Source organism: Cygnus atratus, chromosome 2, assembly GCF_013377495.2.
Source record: "Cygnus atratus isolate AKBS03 ecotype Queensland, Australia chromosome 2, CAtr_DNAZoo_HiC_assembly, whole genome shotgun sequence".
Classification (NCBI taxonomy): Eukaryota; Metazoa; Chordata; class Aves; order Anseriformes; family Anatidae; genus Cygnus; species Cygnus atratus.
Genome location: NC_066363.1, coordinates 104,519,214 through 104,546,221, shown reverse-complemented (window position 1 = coordinate 104,546,221; position 27,008 = coordinate 104,519,214). Strand labels below are relative to the sequence as shown.

The window sequence follows — 27,008 nt, the reverse complement described above, 5'->3', positions numbered from 1 at the left end:
TACAATAACCACCTCGTCTCACAGCTGGGGGAGTGCATCCCCGCTGCTCAGAGGACTGGTAGAGGGCTGGGGTTAGTGGGGATACTGGCACCAGACATTTTCTGTTGGCTTGCAGTTCTTCACTCTGAAAACTTAACAAGTTTCTGTTCTGCTTGGTTATATTTATGTCCAAGCTATTGTTCCTATTATTCAGAAGAAGTATTTTTAGGGGAAAAACCTTTTTATCCTTGTCTTTCTCTTTCCCATTCTGGAGAATACTGATTTGTTAAAGATCCAAGCTGACAGAGTAAGCCTCTAATACTGGGATGATGGTGTGCTTACCAGAACCTGAACACATTCATGCTGATGCACGATATAACACAGAGAAACTAAGATCCATAAAGCCAAGTCATGTGAAGAATTGTGTCTAGGACGTAAGAAGTTACTGTACAGAATTTTTCTACCATTCCCTATAAAGTGCTTTCACAGAGCAGTATCTAACACAACGTATCTCACCAGTGGCAGATGTACACAGGAGGGTCGGATGGATTTGTGACAGAGCTGCAGAGAAGAGTAGGACAGACTGGATTGCTTCCAACCCTATGTAGATATTCCATCTATTGCCATAGTGGTTGGATCATGTTGCTTCCCACCTAATGTTTTTGTCCCTGGTAATGTTTGAGTTCAAACTGGTGATGGCTTGTGTCACTTAAATATCGGGAGGGGTGACACAACACAAAAATGAATGAAGAAACGTAGTCTTGAGTCTTTCTTAAATGTCAGTATTGATTCTTAATAGAGCTTGCTTTAACTCATGTAAGCACTTTTGTGTGGTGAACACAGTACATTGAATACATTGAATTCCATGCCTTTTGCTGCACAGATACACATTAACACATGGTGAGGAGTAAATACAAGCATAACTGTGCTATTCCATCTTCCATAACTAATATTTTTGTCTAGTTGCCTTCTTAAGCTCCATTCCTTCCAATTTCATTACTTTCAGCTACAGGGAACCCACAATGTCCATGTCATCCAGCCTGTATGGCAATCAAAGAACCCAGTTTTCTTAGGATGTTGGTAGTATTGGTAATGGTCTTCAATGCCAGGGTCAGAAAGAATCGAGTCCTAAACTTGAAAATGGTTTCTTTTTGTGCAGCGTGGGCCATTTAGATTGTGCAAAGATTCTGGAGACATTTCTTCTTAATTTTGTTAATATACTTGCTTTCAGTGTAACCTCATCTCACATCCATCTGAAACACAATACTGACTAACCTTTTCATGTGCTTAACCTCTTTACTAAACCCCAGGTTTCCCAGAGCGCTGAGGATAACTACATGAAGGTGACTCAGGTACAGTTTAAGAATATAGAGCAGCCAGCTGTTGGAATAAAGGTCTCGAGTACAGCAAATGGGAGTTGTTTACAGCAATTTAAGCTAATCTGTCCAACTTTGTATGGAAGCTGAATAGAGAGCCCTCCTGTGAGTGTGCAGTGATGTTCGGCGTGGGAGTGGTGAGTTCTTGGGCTGCTCTGCAAGAAGAGAGGTAATGCACCTTTCCTCTGCTGTCCTTCCCTTTTGAAGCAGATGTCACTAAAGTATGAATTACCAACCACGTGAAATTCCCTGAAAGCTTTCACATCATTTTGCACATCATAAAGAGGGAAGGGCTTGCAACTTCTCTTTCTTTGTGGACAACTTTAATCTCTCTTTTCTTGAATAGCTTTAGATTGCCATTCCAGATGTATGGTGTTCCAATAATCACATTAATGTACAGGCTGAAATTGAGGACCTGGATTTTCAGTTAGTTACAGATATCTTAAAAGTTGACTTGTGGGGATGAGAATGCTCTCATTTCACATATCTTAATGGGAAACATTACCATTACATTACTTACATACTTAATGGGAATCAGCCAAGGTTTCACATGCAACCACCATGTTCTTTGTTCCTGGTTCTGCATCTGCAGGCATACACAAATATGCACACACACATCCTTTTTAATTTGTAATTGATTTTTTTTTTTCTGGAAAAACATTAAGAAGGTGAGAGACTATGACAAAATTACCAAGGTACAGCCCACACAGTTGAATCTCCTGATGAGCACTTCTTTCTTTGCTTGAGCAGACACACAGTGTCTATCACCCATACTATCAGCACATGGCTGGCTAATGGAAATGTTGCATTTATTTGAAAAGAAGTAATACGGTACGGAAAATTGAGCATGTTTTCGGCTTAAGTATCGGTAGGTTGTGTTCTTTCTTTGGGTGACTTGCCTTCAGTAGCCTGAGAGTGCCTTTTCTGCCCCCTCAAACTTTTCTGTGCTGTGAGCTGTGCCCTTACAAACGCTTTGAACTCGTGGAAGTGGCAGGGGCAACTTTCGGAAACATGTAGCTGCCAAGTTGCCTGTGATGTGAACTTAAAATAGACCAGACTGGGAAAAGAGGGGAGGACTGTCACCAAGTGCCACTCTGCATGTCAGGACTGCTTTTGCTTGATCTGTATCGGCTGGTGAAGCTCTTTGTGAGCAGAAGAAAGAACCTCACCCCCACCCATTTCCTCTTTTCAAGCTATTTTGGGCTTGCTGTGAAGTTCTCAGTGTACTTTCTCAGCCAGTGCAGCATTGTGAACTCCTTCTGGTAAATCACATTTTCTGGCTGGGTGGGTGGGGAGGACTGTAGACAGGAATTTGTCTTCAAACAGTTCTTATTTGTTTATTTGTTTTTTTCCTTTGTGTGTGTATAAGCGTGTTCAAGAAAATATTCACAATCCCACTAAATGTCAGAAGTCTCCAGTATAATTTTTTTTGACCAAGCCCATATTCATATTTTGCCACATTGTACATTTACCCAGGTAGCTTTCACTAAAGCTGGCAGGTGGTATTGACATTTTCTCTTTTCTGGTTTGAGGAGTCATTAAATTTAATGAAGAGCTAGTTCCAGGAAGAAGTATCAGGATCTTAAGGAATTTGTGAAATATTCAAACTAAGTATTCCTATTACTGCGTGTTCATAAAATGTCACTGCATAAACATACATCACCAGTCTACTTCTGTAGTGAGGCAATAGCCTAATTATTATTATTTTTTTTTCTCTTAAGTTTCCACCAGAATAACTCGGTTGTTTTCACTGAGGTTTTCGTTGACTTCAGCCACTGTGGAAGAAATCAGAATTGGAGTCCAATTTTCCATGTGAGAAAATGGATGTAAGAGTCCTCCTGTCCTTAGTTGCATACATATTCCAAGAAAAACACCTAGAGCCAAAAATAAACTTCTGAAAGATATGGAAAGTGTGGGAGAACACACTATTAGGTTTCTCTGCACAGAACAATCTGTATGATTGAAAAATACACATGTAAAAAGAGAAAAAGAGAATGGGGGAAGCGTTTGAAGGGTTTTATTACTTGTTAGATTGGTCATTTTTACTGTTTTTTTGCAGAATTTCAGGGCTCTGCAGTTCCGCAAGTCCTTGAGTGGTTTCTACTTGAACCTACTGAAAGCTGAGCAGACTAAAGAAGGAAGGATTGGTATTCACTACAAAATTTTCCCTATGTTGTTGTGAATACTGGCTTAATCCTAGGGAACGTTTGGTTGAAAGGCTACACTTGGTGAAATGTAAGAATTTTCCAGAGGCCCCCACAAAAAAATTCCTCTGTGGGAATGGAAAGAATGACTGATGTGATTTTTCTGTTCTCATTAAATTTAAAATTCAAGAACAAACCAGGAAATGGTTATTCAGATCTTTCTCCATCATGCTAGATCATCACAGAACAAAAACCAAAAACACAAAACAAACCAAAAAGAAAAAGAAAACAAACAAACAAAACAACAAAACAGCAAAAAAACTTGCATTCACTATTCATAAGTTCTTTGAAGTCTACCTTTGGGAAAAACTGCTTGTTATGCAGTCATGGTGAGGTCAGTTGGCAGTCCCTGACTTCTCAACACAGGCTGATATATTTTGCATTGTAAACACATCTGTCTTATATGTGTGTGTATGCCCTGAACAGGTACTATTTTTATCATTTTACAAGGGGAAGGGTATTTTCTGGAAGAATCAGTTGTCATTGTTTTGCCCCCAGATTACAGTTTTACTATTGAGAAATAATTTACTTTAGGGTTTTACCTTTATTGTCTATGCTTAAGTGAGATATGAAGTCTTCTGGGGAGAGCCGTGAGATGAAAAGGACTTGTTAATTTTAAATTTCTACATGACTTATTCCCGGTGTTGCTTGGTCTGTATTAAAATCCTAGGTAAAAGCCCAGGCTTTGATGGGAACACATGAGAATGTTTTGCAGGTGTAGAAACTTGGAGTCAGTCCTGATTGCAGTGTGTTCTCCTGGGGCTTTTATCTCATCCCATCTCGTCCCCGAGCGGAGGCATGCTGCCTGGAACAGCTTATTATTTTCATGGCAGTGGCAGCTCCTCCAGCCTCTCTTGCTGTTTCTTCAGTCACCTGGTAGCATACTGCTATTATTTTTCTCAGAAGTAAGTCCTTGAATCTTGCTCATTACTCCGGGCACCAAAACGGAATAAATTTTATTTAGTCATCTATACTTTTCTCATAAAGTTTTGAGGCTTGCTAATTTTCCCCAGAATTTCATAGAGCTACTGCAAAACAAAACAAAACAAACAAACAAACAAAAAGCTAGGAAGGGTGAGAAGAGCAGTCCAGCCTATGTTTCCAAGACTGACTTCTCCAACATAACTTGTATTTTTCCTATTTGGCTGGCAGGGCTAGACCTGGAGTCAAATGTATTGTATTTAACTTTTCTCAGAGCTTGCTGCAATGTTTTGTTTTGTTTATAATTCCTTTGCTGCTGAAAATCTCTTCTGCAACCTTCTGCCCCTCACTTCTGGCATCAAAGAATTTAAGTAAATAGCATTTTCCTTCTGTGATGGTGGTATAATTCATTAGAGGCCAATCCAGAGACCCTCGTGTGTGTGTTTTATGGAGCCCAGACTCAAAATTCCATTAAAAAAATTATTTGCAATAGCTCCTTGTAAGTATTTCTGTGTGTCAGCTTGTTTTCTGATGTTGGCTGATGGAGAAGGATGGCTGCCCGGGGCTGGGTAAGCAAGGGGAAACACAGGGGCTTTCGTTCTGGGGCTGTGGGAAGACTTTCCGTCCAAGAGAGCCAGGCACAGACAGTCCTGCCCATCTGATACTGCTTGCTGAGGAGGGTTATTGTAAGCAGCTGAAGCGTGCAGGCTTATAAGACCTGGGATGCATCGGCGTCTTCGTCAGTGCCAGTCTGAGCTCAGGAACTTTTCTCATTCAGGCATTGCTCCAGGTGGCTGGAGACGAGACAGGGTTACATATTTACAGCCACAGCAGCCTGTTGCTGGAGCTTGCTAACCACTGTGCAATAGCCCTGGTCTGTAGTAGCTGGGTCGTGACATTGGCATAAGATACTCTGCACAGCTGGGCCGTGCCCGTGCCAGATACCAGTCCCGTGGTATGAGCTGACCCAGCTGCAGTGAAAGTCTCATTCTTTTCTGTTATTTCTTTAATCAACAATGCAGACGGAGGGTTACAGCTAATGCAGGCTCTTACACACACGTGCATAAAATACGTAGATGTTAAGCAAACACAATCCTCGTCTTTCTTTCCTTTTCTTTAAGTGCTGTAAGGGCTTCTTCTTAAACATCTGCAGTTGTCCAAGCTGTGTATCTTGCTCTACTAAGGGCAAAAAGTGTTGCCTTTTTTTTTTAAAGTGTGTGTGCATATACATAAAAATACATCCTTGCTTTCTATTTCAGTTCTGCTTAGGGAAGAGCAGTTTTAAGCTTTGGAGTAATGCAAGCTGAACATTTTTCTAATGAGCATCATTTCATTTGAGTTGGAAATACTGAAATAGTGCACATTACACAGGTCAGCAACTAAAGCCCAATTACATACTTATTTGTAAAATGTCCAATTGCAAAGGGCAGCAGTCAGCTTTTCTTCTCCAATCTCCAGTGTCTCATAGGTATATATATACAATTCCTGCACCAGCTTCATAAGCATAAAATGAGCTCCAAGTCTCTTAGTTGCCTTGAGGGTTTTCTAGATTGGGAACAAGCTTTGTTTCCCAAGTTTGTATCTAGTCCAAGAAAGAGGTTTAAAGTATCACTATAAAAGAATAGATATAAAAATGCAATTAATGAGTATGGGATAATGCTGACAAACAGTGAAGAAACATTTTTTTTAAATCTTCATTGATGGCAGTCTGAATCAGAATTTAGCTCAGAGCAAATTGCCAATCTGAAGCATTCAAAAATCATCTGCCAAGCCTTAAAAAAACAAAAAAAAAGAAAAAAAAAGAAAGAGAGAATTGCTTAAAATAGTGATGTTAAGAAAAATCAACAAATGACATCAAGAAAAACTTCCAGTTCTTTTTATTTGTTTACTGGGTTTTTATTTCCTCTTGGGAAACTCTGCAGCCAGATTTTCAGGCTGTCCTCTGCAATTACGGGAACCCGGAAGGATTAGCCTTTAAATGAAAGCCAAGTTTCTCAAGAAGAAACATGACTCCAGGAACTGGGGACTTTTAAGAAAAAGTGCAAATGTCACATTATTTGAGATGGCTTCCTCGACTCCTGGCTTTTCCGCAGGCCAGGACAGCCACGGTCCTTGACAAAGCAAGAAAATGGCGCCCGGCCGCCGCTGGGACCTTCTTGCAGAGGGCCTGGCACTGGCGGGCAAGGGTGGGACGTGGCTGCGAGTTTTCAGGCCCGACGCAGCGGTGGCACGGGGCTTTGAGGGACAGCACGTGGCAACGGGGCTCCGTAGCTCTGTTTTGGCCCTGCTTGCTGGAAACCAGAGCAGGGAGCGATGTGAGAAACGAAGGGTGGAGCCGAGTGCTTGCGTGAGCAGCAGCGGCAGGACCGGGCCTGATCCTCTTCCCGCTGAAATCAACAGGCGGCTTGCCAGCCCCGTCAGCGGGACCAGGATCCCTGCCAGCGGCAAAAAGAGAAACCAGCCGATGAGGTGCTTTCTGTGGCCTGCTCAAGGAGAAAGTAGCGCAAATAGGTGAAAATAAATGACAGTGCTAAAACAGATGGCTCCACTCATACCCACTGGGATGTGTTTCGTAGGTGACGTGTCTTTAGTCCTGGCCCTCTTCCTTCAAACATGCGGGAGGCCTGGTGGCTGGCTGTGCTCCCCAGGAGAGCAGCCAGCCTCTGGTGTTGGAGGTGTGGGACGTGAAGGACTGGAAGAGGAGACGCCTGGCCACTGGCATCCCTGTGGTGGGCTTGCTGTGAGGCCAAGGAACATGTTTTCCTCAACCTGAGAATGTTGAGACCTAGCTTTAAAAAAATGTGGAAATATCATCCTGATGACCCAGATCTTCCAAAGCTTTTCCTATCTTTTCTTCCTTTTATTACAGCTAGTCTTATTTCCTACTACCAATTTCCTTTCCCCTAAGGAATTCAGTAGGTAATGGTGTCTTTACCTTTTTCTCTACCACAGTTAAGTTTCTGAGGTGATTTTTCATTTCTGAAGAGCGTTTTTTAGATTGTTTGTTTAAATATGATAAGTTATAGCAGAAGTAGGTCAACTGATTTGTAACTGCTGTTTTGCCTTTAAAAGCAAATCACATTAAAAATGATTCTTCATATTTCTCAGTGTACGTGCCAGCTATGTGTAATTTTAGCTTGTGATAGCGGCAATGGGTCATTTTGGGCAAGGGAAAACAAACCCTCTGGAATCAGCGGTGAGAGCAGAGTAAGGAAAATAACAAAAGCACACGTAATTATTTCCTTTAAAAAAAAAGTAGTGTTTCAGTTTCAGGAATCCTATGTATAGGACAGTTGCAGCTCTGAACTACCGAGTTTTGAAAATTGCTTACCCTTGTGCAAGGGATACAACCAGAGTTGTTGCAGTAGTTGCACGTCTGAAAACACATGATTTTATGTTACTTGGAGAGTTCTTCAGGTATCAAATCTGCTCAAATTGGTTATATCCACACCACATTAAAGCAAACTCAAGGGTAAAACACTTGGCATTCCTCAGAACATAAAGCTGTGTGATTTACTGCTAAAATTTTGCCTCACTCCTCCAGCACTGTTAATTTTTGGTAATCTTAAATGTCACAAGGTGCTTTTCCAAAACTGACTGCAATGACAGCATTGAACCTCTTGAAAGACAAGTCTTAGTTGTAAAGGGAAGATTATCAGTGACTTGTTTGCTATACATCTAAAAATTGCCTGACATGTATTTCTGAACTGGTTGGGGAGCTCCTTTAAACTTGTTGTACTCAAAACTTCTCTTAGTTAATGACTTCAGCTTAGTCTGCACTGGAAAATGTTGGTACGTCAGCGAGGGCTGTGCGTAAATCACTCTCCTAACACATTCAGCTGTGCCAGCAGAAACTGGATGGTAGATGAAATGATTTAAAAAAAAATTAAAAAAAATGCTGGTGTAGCTTATTCCTTTCAAGAAGCAGGTCTAACCTACATTGTCTGAAGGATTCTTCACTCGTATAGGCTGTGTAGAGGTAAGAGACAATTCCTGTATAACTTTATGAAGTCTTTAAGTGCTCTCATGCTAGGAGAAATATTTCCAGTTGCCAAGATGGCCTGTTTACAGAAACCCCTGCCAGCCTTACTTAGACCCAAGAAATACTGATTCAATGTCTTTTTAGACAATAATTGATTTAAACTAGACTAGTTCTATCCTTGTCCTGAGGTAAAGAGCGTTTCTTAAAGTCGGTGCAATTGGCAGAATATAAATTGCAGCCTGGTCTGGGCTCAGTGCTGTCTGGGCTTTGGGTTACGTGACACATGGGGCACCTCCTGTGGCTCTTCCAGCCCAAAGGAGCCGATGGTTGTGGTTCTGTGAAGGGCTGTGCCAGGTCATCTGCGATGGTGCCTTAGGTGGCGTGCACGTAAAAATGACTTACATCCCCTTCATAGGTGCTGGTGAGGTGATCCAAGCAAATTGCCTAAAGGGAAAAAAAAATCTTTTGTATCACAGACACGTGGAATGCCCAGGTCTCTCCTCTGCTTTGTCTGGCGATCACCACAGTTCCTTCTGCCCTACGCCATCCCTGACAGGTGTCAAAGGTGGAGGGCTAGCAGTAACAGCACTGTTAAACTGCAAGTGTCATTACAGTTCTTGTTTTTACCGATGCCATGGCTTTGAGGTGCAGTGGTGCGTGCCATGCAGAACATCTGTGGTCCATCTACCGTCCCTCCCTTGCACTCAGTGACCTCAGTGAGCTAGCAGCATGCAGGAAGATGGCACAACATTTCCCAATTCCCCTTTCAGTGTTCAGAAGATTATTTTAGATCTTTTCCTTCTCTGTGGTAGAGAGGTGATCATCACATGGATTTACTGAGTGTAGTCATGGGGGTTTGCAGAGGAGATACCTTATCTCCTGCCTCTTTGTCGCTGGCAGCTCTAATGTCCCAGTACTGTGGTGCCTCTCCGATTTCCTGTCTCCAGATGCCAGATGATGGGAGCTAGACAGTCAGCAGTGCTGTACTGGGGCCAGAGCCAAAGAAGAGGAGCAAAAGACGTGAGCAAAATTCTTTCCCTGGGTGAAGCTCTGCACTAGGGGTCTTAGGTTATTAACTAGGAATGACTGACCCAAGTCTTTCTAGCAATTTGAAGGTGGGGCTTGTAACTAGAAGCCCTCCCGTCTCCTCCTTTTTTACGCTATCCTATTCCAACAGTATTGTCACTTGAGCTGGGTTTAGATTCTTTGAAGTCAGCAGGGCTGTGAAGAAAATCTTGAACCTCCTGCCTTGCTGTCCTGGTGCTCCACCATGCACTCAGATTTCCCATTTTGTTTGCCAACTCAGCCTGAGACTAAAATCAACATGAAGTCCTGGCCTGCTCCATGTGAACACTCCAATCCTGCAGGAGAAAGATCTTCAAGGCAGTCTGGATGGTGACAGGAACAAGGACTTATTTTTGGACTTCAAAGATACTCAGCAATAATTTGGAGGCTATGAGAGTCTGGAATTGATAGCACTAAGTAGTAACCAGCAGTAACCACCAAAGGTTCTCTGCAGCTGGACCTCTGTGTAAGCTGGAAAGACAAGCCATGGCATAGGTATTGCTCAAAGTGTCTCACAATGGCAGAATTTCTTTTTGTTGTTGTTGTTAATAGAATTGGTCTATTTTATGACCTAGTACAACCTTCAAGAGAGAAAGCCAGTTGTGCTGCCTGCTGGTTTTGAAACTCTTTAGATCAGCAGCTACTACAGCCAGGGTCTTTCCAGCTAGTGTGTTTCCCACTCTCATCCTGGAGGTTTTTTTCCAGATCCTGACTATTCCCTGCAGGTCTCCCTTAACTGCTGCCATTCGTGCTGGCTCTTTGTCTGATGACTGGCAGTCCCTGACCAGATCCCTCGTCTCAAATCCATTGGAGTAGCGGCAAAACCCAGGTAACTTACAGGGATTGTTCCATCCTTTCGTTTGTGATCCAGCTTGAACCAGGATTTTCAGCAGATTGGTTAGCATTTGTTTAATGGCAGGGGAAAGCTCATCTGATAGCAGTTCACAGTAAGCCTTTATGCTCATTTGATCCAAGGCAGACAGAACCACGGGTCTGGGTGTCTTATGTTGGGACAGCATTTGTAGGCTGTAAGGTGTTTGGTTCAGGGGGTATGTTTTGCTTGTTTTACGTTGAGACCTCAGTTGAAAAGTGATTTGCCCCAACTTAACAGTAATCCACGATCTGAAGGCAAATGTATGTTTGATGATGCCCTGGTGTTTATAGTATGATTAGTTTTTAATTTTTGACAGGTCTTTCCTGTGGTAGGATCTGTGCTCTTTGCAAAGCTGAGAATTAAGATCCACAGAGGTTCTACAAATCAGGCTCTTTCTCCTATTGCTTCTGCTGGTGAATCACTTGCACCTCCATGAGCAACCCAGCTGAGCAAAGCTTTAAGAGAAGAGATGCTGCTTGCCTCTTGCTTTTTCTCAAATTGCCGCACACTTTCTGTACGTGCTGCTGTACACCAGTTGCAGATTACCACACTAAACAGCGTCCGAAACTCCAGGAGTCCTTTCTTCTATCCATCTTTGCTCGTTAGCATGGCTGGAAGGCTTCTGTGCTACTGTACTGTAGCACAGCTCTCCCACTGGTACTGCATTATTTTCCATGTCCTTTTTGATACTTCGATAGCCCTGGTTGCTCATACATTTCTGCTGGAGAAGAAAGTGAAGGAGTGGAGAAGGAGTAAATCGGATATCCAGAAATGTGAGTAATCCCAGGGTTGGAGTAGTGCAATCTCACTTGAAGCATTTGCAGTGAGGGCCAGGCTCAGAGCTCTGGAGCCTTTGGAAGGAAGCTGGAAATCTTTTTGCTGGCAGGGCATGCGGAAACCCGTTCTCTCGCCACTACTAATTATGAGTAGCCCCATCAAAATGAAGAAGTTTTTGCTAGTCCTTGTTTACCTTATGTCTGCGGTGTTAGCCCTGTAGGAGTGGAAATTGATGCTGTTTGTTACCTGGTTGTAAATGAGTAGGTTTTAGGCAATTTCAGTCAGGTGATGTGTGAGGCTCACTGCATCCATGGCATAGGTCCTTCTGCAGGAAGAACTGCGCTGTAACTGCCCAGCTCCTGTGTTACATGGGAGTGTGTGTTTCCTGCTGTCCCACCTCTGGGGTAGGAGGCAGGATCATGTGAAAGCTCTGGCTTGCAAAAAGTGACTTTTTTGTTGCATTTCTACATTGTTTGCTCCATCTGAGTTAGTAAGGTGCCTGTTTTATAATGGCGGGTACAGCATGAGCCTACACTGGCATGGTCTAGCTACCTTCCTACATACTTGCTTTCATCCAACTTGCACTGTATGAGGAAAGACTTGGCATTGTCTTTCTGCCTTACCAAATCTTGTATTAGTCATGTCTTTGGGAGATGGTGGCAGTTCTTCACCTCCCACGCTTAGCCTAGATATAGCCTTTTACCAGGCTCGACGTGGATTAAAAGAAAATAATAATTCCTCGTTCTCAGACTTCTTTAATAACAATTGGAAAAAAGTCATGAACGTTACTGCTTTGTTTGTCTGATGAGAACAGTAGGCTATGTTACCGTTTTGCTTCCCTTCCCCCTCGTGCTGTTGCGGTGGGGTGAATTGCATCATTTTTAATAAGATTAGAGCTATTTGCATTTTAAGGTGTTCAGGGTATTAGCTGGCGGTGTGTCAGTTTAGTCTGTCTGAGCTGGCTTTGGTCACCTCCCATAGAGGTTAGAGAGTTCAAAAATATTGTGCCTTGTTGAACGGAGAGTCTAGACATGTCTGGAGAGATCCTTAGTTTTCAGGGTTTGTCTAAGCTTTGTATCAATAGGGGTGTGAAAGCTGCAAAAAATGACAAGCTAACACAAAGGTTTGAAAGTCATTTGAGTACTGTGTGGGTGAGAAATGCCTGTATCTGTACTCTTCGTCAAGGAACAGTAAAAGGACGCTCGTTACAAAGAAAAAAAAAGGCACTGTTAAGCAAATAAAAGGCTCTTTATTTGTGTGTAGAAATGGAGAAGGAGTTTGGGTTTGCTCCGAGATTTATCGTAGAACCCAAGGTGTGCCAGTCAAACTGGTGTGTGCCAGGCTGTACTCCTCGCCGTACATTCGGCCTGGTACGTGCAGCCTTCCCTGGATGGGAGCCAGGTGACAGCCTTTCCTTAACAAAAAGAGAGCAACAAATACACAAGGTAGTACTCCTGCAGGACTGCACATTTTGCCACTTCTGAAAGCCCAGCTGATGGCGATGGCCGTGTGCTCCTTGCAGTTGCGACCATCCCTCCGTCCCGCTCATGTCCATTCCCTGTGTCACCTCCTTGCTCTGTCCTGGTCAGGAGGAATTTTTCTGAACATCCCTGTTTTTCTGCCTTGGAAAAGACCATTTCCTTTTCTCCTCCTATTCCAGGGAGCCTCATCCGCCCTTTGAGGGGAAAAAAGTGCATCCTCCAAGAGCACATTTTCCTGGGGAAGATCTTGAAAGAGAAAGCAATACTGCTCATATGCTAAAAGCTCTCTTTTGAATCCTGGAGAGTTAAATGGGTCCGTAGAAACCGGGCAATTGCCTGACCCTGACAGATGCCATTTTGTATTGTACGCTGTCTGTAAGAGTCCCTGTGTGCTGGGGTCATCGTACATGGTGGAGGTACTCTGAAGCAGTGGGTGAGGTAGGAATGCTGGAGAATATGCCGTGGAGAACACTGGTGCAATTGCTGACGGACAAAACACCAGACTCGCATACTGTTTTCCCCCCCAAAAGCTTGCAATTTCTCCGACAGCAGCTGAAGTAACCTGGGAAAAGGACAAGGGAACAGTAACATAAGCAAAATCCTGCCGAGATTTCCTAGAGAGGAATTAATGCAGTACAATAACTATTTGCTTCTGCGAGTTTCGAGGGGCAAATTATATTCTTGACCACTCTTCAGTTCTCACAGTAGCTGGAGTACTTTAAAGCCCTGATTCCTGGAACTGTTTAAAAAGGAATGTCAAGTTTCATTAAAAAATTACAACAAAGCATGTTTCTAGCCTTCCTGACTGCGGTCTAAATGTTTATGGTATGGCCTTAGTAAATTCGAATGTTTCTAAACAACACAAAACAATGGAAACGCTGTAGTTTTTTTAGTCACAGGATTAACTTCAAGTGGGCAATACTAGAATTACCAAACCCTCATGATCAGTAGTGCTAAAGGCTCTTGAAGGATTTAATCACCTCAGCATTATGTGCAATTTGAACTAAGTGTGAAGAAAGAGAAGAGCCAGATTATTTCCCTAGTTATTTAGGCACCATTGGTGATATATTTGTGGGCTTGTATATTTAATACAGGCTTTGATGTTTTCCCTTATGCATCTTTTTATTATATAAATAAGGTCCTTGTTTCTTAGTGTTTGTTGTTAGTGTGTGAAAATAGATTCGTCTTTTGTTTCACCCTTCCCTAGTGACCTGTTACACTTAGTTATAGGATATGCAGAAAGGAAATAATTAGTCTAACTTTGATCTGCCCTTGAAATTGCATTCTGCTTTTAAAACACTGTAGGAGAGGAACAATAAGTTTGTTTCTGCTCTCCTCAGCAACAAAGCACAAAGTGAATCTAGCACTCTAAATTATTGTCTTAGAATAGCCTGAAGAGCCACTTTTTAATGAATGAGCTCTATAGAGAGACTTTTCTTTCCAGTGCAGGGATGCTGCAGATAGGGTGCTTGTGCTAGGAGCTCCTGAGCTATAGAGCCAGAAGAGCCCATTAGGTCATCACTTCCAAGCACCTGCTTTGGTGCATGCTTCATCTCACCTGTTTGCTTTTATATGGTCCGTCACTTTAATTTGTTTTTTGGGTGGTGGTATTTTTTTTTTTTCTTTTGCACTTTTTCAGATTGAAGCTTAGTTTGGTTTTGATTCATCTCTGCTTCTCTCTATGGATTCCTTTTGTTTTTCTTTTCTTTTCTTTTTGGCATTCTGCTTGGCACTGCAGGAGCAAATTATTAAAGATTCCCTGCTTCAAGGAGTTGTGAAAAAAATGTCAGTAGTTATTTGAAGTTGGGCTGTGAATTTTGCCAACTGTGATGGGAAAACAAGGTGTAGTTTTCTGTTCCTGGTCTGCATAGCCTGGAAGGAAAGGAAAGTCTGGGTGACAGAAAAACACGTAAGCAGCTTCTTGTGGTTTTCTTTTTTCCGGCTGCTGGTGGTGAAGAGGACTGTTAGGTACTATGACCACAGCATTTGAACTATGTGTCCATCTAGTTCATTTGCTTTTACTTGAGTTTGAACCTTTCAGATTGCATTTTTGTTTTTTAAGCCTTTAATTATTTCCTGGTGTTGTTTTTGAGACACCAAAAATACTACAGGATTAGTAATAAACAGCTTTATTTGTGGTAGTATTTAGGCCTTGTTTTTCCTGTTTCTTTTACCGCTCAGAAAAAGAGAGCACAAAGCACCTGGAATGCAGAAAATGCAATGGATGCTCATTTCTCCTATTACCTCCTTTAGTCTGGCTGTGTGTTTCCTGCCTGTGGCTCGGTTGGAGTTTGTCCTAGTACAAGAGCAAGTTGTCTTGGTGATTCACTAGATAGTACCTGATATATGGGAAATAATATTTGCTGTCAAAATCGTAAAAAGGCTTCCTTCAGGGTTTGTTTGGGTTTTTATCGGTTAGGCAGCTGAAGAGCTGAGAGTACCCAGAATTTTGCACAGTGGATGTGAGCATTTCACTCCTACTGTTTTATAAGCAATTCATCTTTTTTGTCATAGTTCCAGACCTCAAGACTGTAGATGTGAGGACTGTTTTTTTTTTTAATTACATGTTGCCCAGGCCACTGGAGCTGTGATTCTTGATTGAAGGATCTCTGTGTTCCTGCAATACAAACAAATTCAAACTCATTCATTCAAACAAATACAAACTCATTTTACCAATATGTTGTTTAACAAGTGTGGATGAAATGTGAAACCCAGGTCTTTGTAGTTCTTCATAATTAAAGATCGCACTGTATACTTTGTATTATTTGTTATTATAATGATTTGGATTATCTATTGGTATCGTTTAGTGATGGTTTTCAGTCCAGTTCAAGTGTTTTTGTTCCTGTATCTATTGGCCATGTGTATTTCCAGCAAAAGGCATGTGTTGTGTTGCTTTAAGGTGCTGACACCCCCTGTGCTGTACCCCACATCTAATGCAGTAACATATAAAAGTGTCTTCACACACTTCACACTATTACGATGCTAAATTATTTAGGTTTTTGAAAAGGCATTTAGTCCTCTGCTGCAAGACGATTCAAATGTGTACAGCAGTGGTAGTTACGATTCCATGTATATTTGTCCTTAAATGCATATAAAAGGTGGAAATGTTAATTTTAGTTTCACTGAATCTACCAGGCTGGAAACTAAATGTAAATCTGAGTGTGTATCTCTCTGTTGTGTTTTGCCTCTAGCAGCTTTTAGAATCACAAATGCACATTTTTAATGACTAAATGTAACATTAACAGCGAGCCATTCTGCCCCAGTTGTTTCATTAGAGAATGGACTTGCTAGAGACTGCTTTTAAAGTAGACATGTCTGTCTAATCAAGGTTTAGAAAAACTGAAAAAAGAATATCAAAAAGAATATTAAAAAGCAGGGAGAATAAGATTATTTATTTTTATGCAAGCTTTTGAGCGGTAGCTGGAATGTGAAGTAGAAGGAAGAGGTCATGGTGTATGGCTACGTGAAATGCACTTTTCTCCAGAAACTTTTCATTCAGTCCTACCACAGATGCACATGAGGGTGTATTGCCCCTGCGGCTGGGATCCAGTGGTGGTGTTGCAACAGATAACGCATTCTCCATGGTTTTGTGTGAAAATCACTGACAGAGATGGAAGACTGTAAAGGGTAAAGGCAGACCATCAGTTTGTATTTTTTTTTCCCAGTTTTTAGGTAAAACTCTTCTGCATTTTATGAAATGAACAGTGAAACTAGAACGTTTTGAAAAGCTGCCATAGCCTTTCTCTCATTTTTGCATTTCTGGCATCAATGCTCCTTAAGTACAAGCACTGCTCTGCTCCATGCCCAGGGTGGAGAGGATGGCCATCGTAGCCCTGCTGCCCCGTGCTCCTCGGTCACAGCTGCGATGTGTAGAGGACCTGTGCCTGGGTGCTGGGACCAGCCTTTGGCTGAGGTGCCCAGGGGATGAGCAGCTTGCCCAGGTCAGTGGGGACGTGGTGATCCAGCCATCCACCACAACACCTCCCAGTACATTGAGGCTGCTGGGATGACCCTGTCTATAGCTCAGGGCAGTTCCTGTGCAGCAGCTAACCTATGACACCTTCTTTCTGTGTGAGGAGCAAGTCCAGTTGAACACAGTTTGACTGGTTTATAAAGAGAAATGGAGATGGGCCGGGGTCCAGCTCCAGGTGGGTCTGGAGGGGAAGACGTATGAGGAGCAGCTGAGGCCCCTTGGTTTGCTCAGCCCCGAGCAGAGCAGGCTGAGGGGAGGCCTCATGGCGGCCTGCAGCTCCCTCACCAGGGGAGCGGAGGGGCAGGCGCTGAGCTCTGCTCTCTGGGGACAGCGACAGGACCCGAGGGAACGGCATGGGGCTGGGACAGGGGAGGGTCAGGCTGGGTGTTAGGGAAAGGGTCTGCACCAGAGGGTGGTCGGGCACTGGGACAGGCTCCCCAGGGCAGTGGTCACGGCACTGAGCCTGCCGGAGTTGAAGAAGAGTTTGGACAGCACTCTCAGACACACGGTCTGATTTTTGGGTGGTCCTGTGTGCAGCCAGGAGGTGGACTCAATGGTCCTTAAAGGAAGCTATAGCGAGGAGGGGATTGGGTTCTTCTCCCAAGCACCAAGTGATAAGATGAAGGGAAATGGCCTCAAGTTGCACCAGGGGAGGTTTAGGTTGGATATTACAAGAAATTTCATCACTGAAAGGGTCATGTGGCATTGCAATAGGCTTTCCAGGGAAGTGCTTGAGTCACCATCCCTGGAAGTCTTCAAGAAACATGTAGATGTAGAACTTAGTAGCATGGTTTAGTGGTGGACGTGTCAGTACTAGGTTAAAGGTTGGACTAGATGATCTTACAGGTCTTTCCCAACCTGAACGATTCTATGATCCTTGTGGGTCCCTTCCAACTCGGGATTTTCTATGATTCTGTGGGCCAACTACAAGACCGTACATGGCACCAGTTCCTGGCTGCTTCCTGTTCCCTTTTCTTTCCCAGCAACATGGAACAGATCATTTTAAATTAAGTGGTTTCTGCTATCTCCTAATTCCCTGCATGATTTAAAAAACAAACAAACAAGGTTCATGTGAGAAAAGTCAAGAGAAATTCTCCACAGCCCCAAGGAGGGGTGTGATTTAGCACGCCGTGCAGCGGCTGATGGGGAGGTGAAGCACGAGGCACCTTGTGCCCTGTCCCCCGTGTACCAGCAGGTTGGGGAGGCATTGCCCGGCATGGCCTCCTGCCAGCCCCCGTGAAGGCAGCTGTACGTGGAGGCCGGGTCGGTCCCTACGATGTACGCTGTCACCAAGATAAAGGCGGCCTCGAACACCCTTGAGGTTGCCAGGCCTAAAAATAGACACAGCCGAGGCTTTGTTTTCCGTGAGGGCTCATATGCCTCACATGTGTTCCCCAGTTGGGCTCTGCTGCGGGCACAGCGAGTGCTGACGCCTGGGAGCACGTGGCTGGCTGAGGACAGGCCTCCTGTGACCGTCTGCATGTCACTTTGCCACAGGACGGGGACACTGTGGGCCCACACATTGGGCATGGCTGGCAGCGGCCATGGCTGGTCAGGAGGGACAGAGCTGTGCTAGGTGGCAGGTGAGGTGTTATAAGTGCAGACATTACACCAGGAGTCTGTTTACGCTGCTGAATTTACCCTTTCTGGGCCATTTTGGGCGTCCCGATGTTAGAAGCTTATGGTGGGGTTGCACTTCTGTGGAAATATGTTTTGATTCTCGCATGAGGGTATTAAAATCGAGTATGAGGGTATTGAAATTGAGTAGTGCCGCTGTACAGTCGCTACTGTTTGAGATGGTGTATCTGCTAAGCAGACACGCTGTTAAATCGTGCTTACTCTGTGAGCTTGGAAACGGGCTGTCTTAATTTTGTCCAGAATCCCTTAGCACCGTGGTGTCCGCATCGAGCAGCACAAAAGCCTGTGTAGCTGGGGAGGGGGAGCGCTCATGTAAGCCAGGCTGTGACCGTGCTTTTGACCTTCCTGGTGGCTGCTGTGCCAAAACATGCCAAGAAGGTAGAATTTGGTTTTTCATTTAGTCCTCCCTGCCTGCCCGTCTGTTTCCTGCAGCCGCTCAGGGAAGGCAGTGGTTTTACAGCCCCCCCCCCCCCCCCTTCAATCCTCTTTGACTGGACTGCAATTTTAGCCCAGTGGTACCTACATTACGGGGAGGGAGCAGCACCAAGCGTAATGCCGCACTAAGGGTTTTACATTTGTCTTCTGGCTTGCTGCATAGTCAGGATAAGTCATAACGGTTTCTCCAAATCCCTGTGAGTTTTGCTTTTTTTTCTTCGAAATCAAGTGATTAGCTTCTGCCGTAAACTTCCCCTTGTCTCGGGCATCCAAGCCTTGTGCTGAGCTTGACAGCATTCAAGATCTCCTGCCCACATAGACTATTAGGTTCTGCTTATCCTTCGTTTCCACTGCCTGGTGAAATATTAGATAACGGGGAAGGAGCTTATCTTACATGTGTCTGAACTGACAAATATGGCAGCCTTTCAGTAAAAAGGCTAATGCAGACGAGGCCTTTTTCCTGGCTAGAATAAGAATGAGGCTGGTACTTGTCTTCTGCCATTGACAATGGTCAGATGCGTGCAGTGTGATTTCCATAGCATCCAGACAGTCAGAGTACCTAATATCTACCTGTCTAGTCAATACATCAGCTTTGCTAGGGCGGAGAGCTGAAGTTTGTCATTGAGGCTCGTTTCTAATGCATCACGAATGGATCTTCGGCCGGTACTCCAGGGTAAACATTGTAAGCTGCGCAAATGTATTTACCAGCAATGACAAATAACTGTGTCAGTCACTTTTGTTTTGTTCCCTAAATAAGACGTTCTCTATAAATGCCCTTATGGATTTAATTTTTGCAGTTTTAAGCAGGAGGAGGAGGGAAGGGAAGGATTTCTTACTGTTTGAACAATACTGCTAGGTTCACGTTAATGTTTATTTCCCTCTGTGTTTCTGCACATGAAAAATCAGTGTAATAATCTTCAGAGGGACCCATTTCAGGATTTAACAACTGGAGGGCAGCAGCTGGGAAACTGTCCCGATGGCAGCATCGAGTGGAATTTGTTTTAAAAAGCAGGGCTGAACAACAAATCCATATTGTGGTGGTGCTACCTGGAGGGGGAAGAGGAGAGGGAAGGAGATGGCTGCTCTGCCTGCACAGCAGTGAGCGAGCCCTGCTGCTTGGAAGTTTTTTGGATCGTCTCAGGCACAGAGTCATGCTTGAAGTTTAGCACTTCCATTTTGAGCAAGAATACTCACCATTATAATGTGGTGTAGCTCTGCCTTACATTCACGCAGATATTTTGGGAAATTGTTTTCCCAGCCATAAATCCTAAACTGTACGTTTGCTATGGGATTCTCAGCCACCAGCTAAAAATCTGAATGTCTGACAGCCCATAAAGCTGGGGATCTGGTGGGAGAAACTGGTAGCCTTTTTAGAAATGAAGGAATAGAAATTAATGCCTGGCTTGCCTGCAGTACAGCAAATTAGAAATGCGCTCTGAGGAATGGAGGAAGTGGAAAGAGTTGTTAGTTGGGCAAGCCAGACGCACCTAGACAGCATCCTGAGCCGCTGCCAACCCACACTGGGTTTTTGGACCTTTTCCAGGCTTTGTTCCTGAAAATAAATTGTTCAAGATGGGAAACTTTGAAGATTGCATTGACCAGTGAGCCGTGTGGGTGTGTGACTGTTAGGGGAGAGAACCTGGGCTTTGGATCAAGCAACGAGGCTCATGGAGAAAAAGAAGTGATTAAAGTTTAGTCTGTGTTTTGGTTGTTTGCAGAAGGTGGTCTGCACTTTTTTTGTTTGCTTGTTTCTTCCTTATAAATGGGATTAATACTGTCTCTGGAAATCGAGTAAGGGCTGTCAATTGGATTATTCAGTTTAGCTGTTGACTTGCTCTGTAGCTGCTGTTCGGTTTCCTTCCATATAAAATGATTGCCTCTCTATCTACTTCACAGGGGTAGCATTTGAAGAAATTAAGTAACGTCACTAAACCATTCTGAATATGTAAAACAATGGATATATGCTAACTATTATGTTATTTACTTAATGCCTTGATAGCCATGTTGCAAAACAAATGAGGAGGTGGGGATATCTTTTGGAACAGAATATACTGCAGTGCCTGCCTTGATCTGAATTAGACATCTGCACTGTGAAGTACAAGTGATGCTGAAAGATGCACTGAGAAAACAAATGGGTTACAGTACTGTCGTGTTAGAAATGGCAAAACGTGTAAGCAATAGAGAAACTAAAACCACTTCGTTATAGGCAGAATTATAAAGTATTAACTGAAGAAATACAGCAGAAAAGGTAAAATACGAACATTCTGGAAACTGGGAATGATAGTTCTTTACGTGATGTAAAGTCACACTTAAAAAAAAAAGTTCCTTTTTTTTATTTTTATTTTTAAGCAGAAAACAGACTCAAAGTTCTGAGATTTAACACTTGGAACCACAACTCTTGACTCTAAAAGTGAAAAACAAAACAAAGCAAAACACCTTCCCGAATTTTTTGGAGGTATTCAGGCTGAAGTTGGCTTTGAGGAAGACACCTACAATGAACAAAAAGTTACAGTCTGTGCTTTGAGAGCAGGAAATATGAGAGGGCACAAAGGAAAAATGCCCCAGCCCTTTTGCATTCAAAATGTCTAAGCAGTCTGCCCAAACAAGGATAGATCCAGGCTGAGAGCCAGTTTGGGCTGAGTGACAGATTCATGCTCCTCATATGCACGGTCTTGGCTGGAGCAATTCCCTTCTCACCGTCTTCTGTGTGTAAAACAGAAACTACACATATCGACAGCAAGGTGAAGGTATTTGATGTGGCTAAAAAAAAACAACACAGGATGAGCGCTGTAATGGGTGTGCCTTTTCTAATTAATTTAGCAAAACTGCGCTAATACAATGACATGCAGTTTCCAAGTCGGGAAATCTGGCCGCTGAGGCACCAGCAGCAGCTCAGCCTTGCTGTGCTTGCTCAGCACTGGATGGCAACAGCTCTCCACCTTCGCCTACCAGCCAGCGGGGACGCTCTGGGCTTTCTCCTGCAAGGACATTTTGTCACCCGATGGCAGCGAGGGGAGCAGGTCCTCCAGAACAGAGGTGGACCAGGGAGCTCTTGCTGTGTGGTGTGAACTTTGTGGCGTGGATAATTACAAGTTTGCGCCACGTTTGGTCGAGACCACATCAACAGGAGAATTGGCTCCTGTGCTGTACTGATGCTTCAGGACGTGGTTTCTCTTGAGCGTGCACCAGTATGTCAAACAGAGGATGTTAACGTCATTGTGCTAAAATCTTGTTCTTTGCTCTTCTGATCAGGAGGCACATTTCCATTTCTTTATTTAATCTCCCAGGTCTGATTTCAAAACAGGTACATGGGTGAAATCCTGGTTGAGAAGCTGCTCGCCCGTGGGTGACGGAGGCTCAGCACCTTCTGGGATGTTGTGTGCTGCACGGGGACAACTGCTCACGCTGAGCTGCTCACCCGGAAGTAGGGATAACTCTCTGCTTTAGGCCCAGAAGATACTGCCCAGAGTGAGAAAGTGCCATAGCTTCCGTGGCACAGGACGTATGGGGAGGTACAAGCTGCCCTGCCCGAGGGAAGGAGCGGCGTGGCTGGGTCTTTGCCACAGCAAGTTTGCACGTGTCGTCCTCGAGGTCTGGTGTGCTCAGGCAATGCAGGCGGGAGCGGGGCTGTGCACGTATCATAATATTTATGACCTATATAAGCAGGTGTTCAGTGAAGTCTGGTGTGCAGGGAGGACGAGACGCTGCGTGCAGGTGGCCAGAGCGTGCTTCAGATCCCGGACACGTCCCAGATCCCGCACATGCCACGTGTACACCGTGCTCATGAACCACCACACAGTCTCCCCGGTCGTCTGTCTGGGACTTGTGAATGGCCAAAAGCCTGCTCGGAGCTATTATGCAGATGAGGATGCTGGGCGTCCTGAAATCCTGGACAAATCCCCTTAGTGCTTTTGGTAAATCTGCAACTGGGATTTGCTGTTGTGACAGCACATCCTAAGTGTGGTAAAAATAGCCTGTCTCCCGGCGGGTAAAGCTGCCCCTCATTCCCCAGCTAATGGGTGAGCAGCCAAGGCTGCCTGCAGATTGTTGCACAAACGCGCGAAGCGGGTCTTGGTGGCAGGGCATCACACGTGAAAACCGTGCTTTGCTTTTTAACTAAAAAATACGATCTTGTCAAACGTGAAGCATTAGTCCTTTTGCAGCCCCCGTCGGGTCATGGGTGGAAGTGAGCATGGGTCAACGTGCTTCGTACTCCTTTGCCACTGTCTGTGCATGCGTGTGGGTGCACGATCTTACACGACACAGGAGAATGCATTTTTTCTGTAACCCTGAAAACAGGTATTTTGCTCAACAAAGAAATTCATACAGAAGGTTGTGTCCCACCCAAATGGGGTGTAACAGTATCCCGTTAGTGGACTACACCAAAAGGCTGCTGGTGAATCACTGCAGTCTCAGTACGGCCGTACCGAGTGGGAGCATGCGATGAAGTAGTTTGAAACGCAGCCTGCCGTCCAAAAATACCAGCCAACCGACTGTAAGATGCATTAGCTGTCAGCTCCCAGTGTGTCTGATGAGATTTCAAGCAAATTTTGCTTTTTGCTGTCGCACACAGAAAAACACCATTGCAGCTGTCTGGGGCCTGCCTTTTTCTCATTGGCGAAGGGCACCTGCCTGTGTGCTGCTGGACAGACATGGACAATGCACCTTTGTGATTCAGGAGCTTCCGTGTCGTCGTCGGAAGTGGCCGAGCAGCCCAAATTTCACACGGCACCGGCGTCAAGACGGCGTGTGGTGGCTGGACTCGGTGAGGTTGTGCCCAGTGGCAGTGCTGTACGGGCGCAGAGAGGGGCAGGGCACAGGTGCCGAGGCGCGAGATGCCGCTGACTCCTCCAAAAACAGGCTACTGTCACGGCCCTGGGTGGGACTGGCTTCATTTTGTGTGAAGGAGATGTGGATTCCAGCTTCCTATCACGTTGCTAGGGTGCTGTCCATCAAGTGATGTTAGGAAATCGTTTTTTTTTAGAAGCTACACCAGTTTTGACATGCTGCTTTAATATTTTTCTGGCTGCAATAGGGCAAGACATAGAAATCCAATGCTGTCATCACACAGAGCTGTGAAGCATTCTCTCTCTCTCTCTCTCTCTCTCTTTTTTTTTTTTGCTTTCTCTCTCTTGTACTGTGTCATATGGAAACCAGATCAAGATTATGAAATTATTGCCCACAAACTGTGATCTTTTTTTCTCTTTTGTGGTGGGAACTGACAAGTCAGTGACGGCTTAGTGCTGTTGGTACTAGCTGTTCATGCTGCACGCATTTGTATGTATTGGGAAGTGCCGAACTTGGCATGCTTTTCGCTTGGCACGCAGGCTGGTGAAACGTCAGATTTTTAATCGTGATAAAGTTCACGAAAGAAGAAATTATGGCAGATGTTTCCTTTTGTCAGAGCTGAACTGAATCATTAAAATGTGCTATGATGTACTATGAACGAGTCAGTGTAAACACCATCCCTGCGAACATGTCAGAAGGCTGAAGAATGTGGACCATTCATGGTAATGTTAAAAAACCATGTGGTCTGCATGCTGTATTACCAAGCTTTTCTCTTTAAACGCAGAGCATGAATCTTATGAATTTTTATTGCCTTTACACAAAATGAAACACTCTGCTTTGGTAAAAATAGCCCGGTAGCTTCTGCCGCCCGGTTGTCATTTCGCTGGGTGTTTGCCCAAAGGTGTACTTCTCAGAGGCAGCAGTGAGGAACGCGATTCCCACCGGGCGTGGAGCTCGCTCTCCTCATTCCCCCTTTTCTCTGAGATGATGTGTTGGGAAGCGCTGCTGTTTGCTGAGGAACGCCTGTGATGGCACGTTAAAACACACAACCGAGAGCAGCAATCACACGCGGATACTTCCCAATATCCTTCCACTTCACATTTCTGGCTGCTGCCAAGTGGTTATGGAAAACCTGCAGGAAGCATCCCGAGACCGCGGGATTCTCTGTGGACTTTCTCTCTGTCTCCGGCCTCACATCTCCTATGTGAGGATTACTGTCTGCACTCGCTCAGGCCATTAGTCAGAAGAGAAGTGCACTATGAGGAGCTTCCTGATGCTTCCCCATGAGCTGAATAGATAATACCCGCAGTTGTTCTCACTTTTGCTGGTCTGAGAAGACTTGACTGGATCTGGTTCTTACTCCAAGTGTTGTCAGTTCTCAAGACTGTACTGCAAACGGTGGCGTCTTGAAAGCTGCTGGAATTGAGAGAGTTCACAAATATCTGCGTGTTGACTCAGAGGTCAAAGAAATGCTGTAAAGATAGGATCTAAGTCTATCCCAATGTTGTTTTATATTCCTCTTCTGATTTGAAGGGACTTGACTAACAGTTTTGGGGTGCTGGTGGTTGGGAATAAGACACTCAGTTATATCATAAGGTGGGCAATAAGCCATAGCAAATCCCAATCATTGTGCATGCTAAAAATCTCAGTCCCCATCCTCTTTTGGGGTGTATTGCAAGTGAAGTGAATGTGTTTTGCAGACCAATTTAAATACTCTTAAACTGTGACCCCTTCTCCAGATCAATTATATTGATTTACTAGGGAAAAATGTGTCTGGGTGCATGGACATAAATGAACTGTATACAAACAATGTATTTTCATTTAAGACAGAAGTAATGCACTTAGTAAAGCAGTCATACAGGTTTCAGTGGTAACAGTTGTTAATGGCAAAGCATCTATGGTTATTGCACCATGGATATTGGTGGATATGCAGTATGCTTTTTTTAATTTGCTTAAGTTTTTACACCTCTCTTGCACCATAGGACCTTAATCCATCATGAAGCCTCGTTAGAAGCTGCGCCACTGTATCCCGAGGCAGATACGAAATCTGTGTGAGTCACTGATTTGCGATCACGCTGAAGGAAACTGAGTCTACAATTCTTAGGAAAGAAGCTGCCCGTTTGGGATTCATTTGCGCAGCTCCTTTTGTATAAATCATTAGTGCTATAAACTATCCATTATTGTTAGAAGAAGAAATTTAACAATGCAAATAAAACAAAATACTGTGGCAGAGCAATTTTATGCTCGATTGTAATGTTTAATGGCCTGTTCTCATAAAGAGATTTTCCCATCCTTCAGACCTATCATGTGTGTGACTCACTTGATTTCCGATGGTCTGAACATCCCCAATTTCATTCCTGGAGTTGTTTTCTCTGCAGCAAAATCTGTAAACGTGCTGCCACATGGGGTTATCCAGGGTTAATTTCCCTTATGATTACACATCCAGACAGCATGTATGCAAATGCTGCAAGACAAACGATGACAAAACCATAGGATGAAAGCGTAAGAAGAAAATTACTTGATTTTGCTCATAGACCCATTTTTCAGTATCCAATGTATTTCCCTTACTCACTTCTAAATGTTTATACTAGCTTGTATCGGCATTGTGGGCTTTTAAAAACAGTTTCTGGCATCACTGACCTCAATTAGTGCATTATATTGCTTCTTTTTCTCCCCCAAATTTCTGTGGATACCACTTTTCCAGGTTCCTGTCTTCATTTTTGCTTTCAGGCGCTAGACTGCAACATCAGTGAGGCATAGTTTCATCTCTCTACACCATCTGATTATATTAATGCCAGAAATAAAATAGAGCTCATCATATTCAACTTGTATTTTCTGTACTTTGTTGTTATCCTGGTTCAGTTTTCCCTTCTTGTCTTGGTTCTATGTCTTGCCCTTACTTGTTGTGTTGTTTTTTTTTAAACCCAAAGTTTCTGGGTTTTCTTGTGATCTGAAAGGGTTTCTGTACCATACAGCTTCTTGAAGTCTGTCCCTACACCTTAGAAAGCACTGAAATATCTTGATAGCCTGTTAATCTGAAGCCAAGTGCCCATTGTTTTCTTTTCCTGGCTGGCAGGGAGTTTGTTGGCAATCGAGATTTATGAACTGAATAATCCACCTGGCAGGAGACTCTCTGTAGCCCCGAGAAGCAGGCTTTCCTGGAAGAATGAACGCTCCTTTTCTGTGTGTAAAATACTGCTAATAGCTTATTTAGCAACCTATATTTTTACAACAGGGCTTTCAGTTTTGTGCTGGAGGTGGATTCTTGCATATGCATGGATTCTAGCACCCATGCTAATTCTGTCTCTCGTTTAACTTTCATCTGTTCCTATGGTAAGATAATGCATGATGTGATCTCTCAGCTTTTTAATGTGGTCCTTAGTGCATCTCCTCTAGCTCCTGTTTGAATGGGCTAAAATATATATATATATATATATATATATAATGAAGGATGATTTTTCCCTGTACTTGCTGAAACTTGTTTGGAAACAGCCATTGGGACTCAGCAGAGCTCG

At 43.9% G+C, this 27,008-nt stretch overlaps 1 protein-coding gene across 4 annotated transcripts in view; it reads left to right on the top strand.

The window, feature by feature from the left end:
- LDLRAD4 (low density lipoprotein receptor class A domain containing 4) overlaps positions 1-27,008 on the top strand; it is a 281,786-nt gene that overhangs the window by 237,183 nt on the left and 17,595 nt on the right. The window lies entirely within an intron of this gene.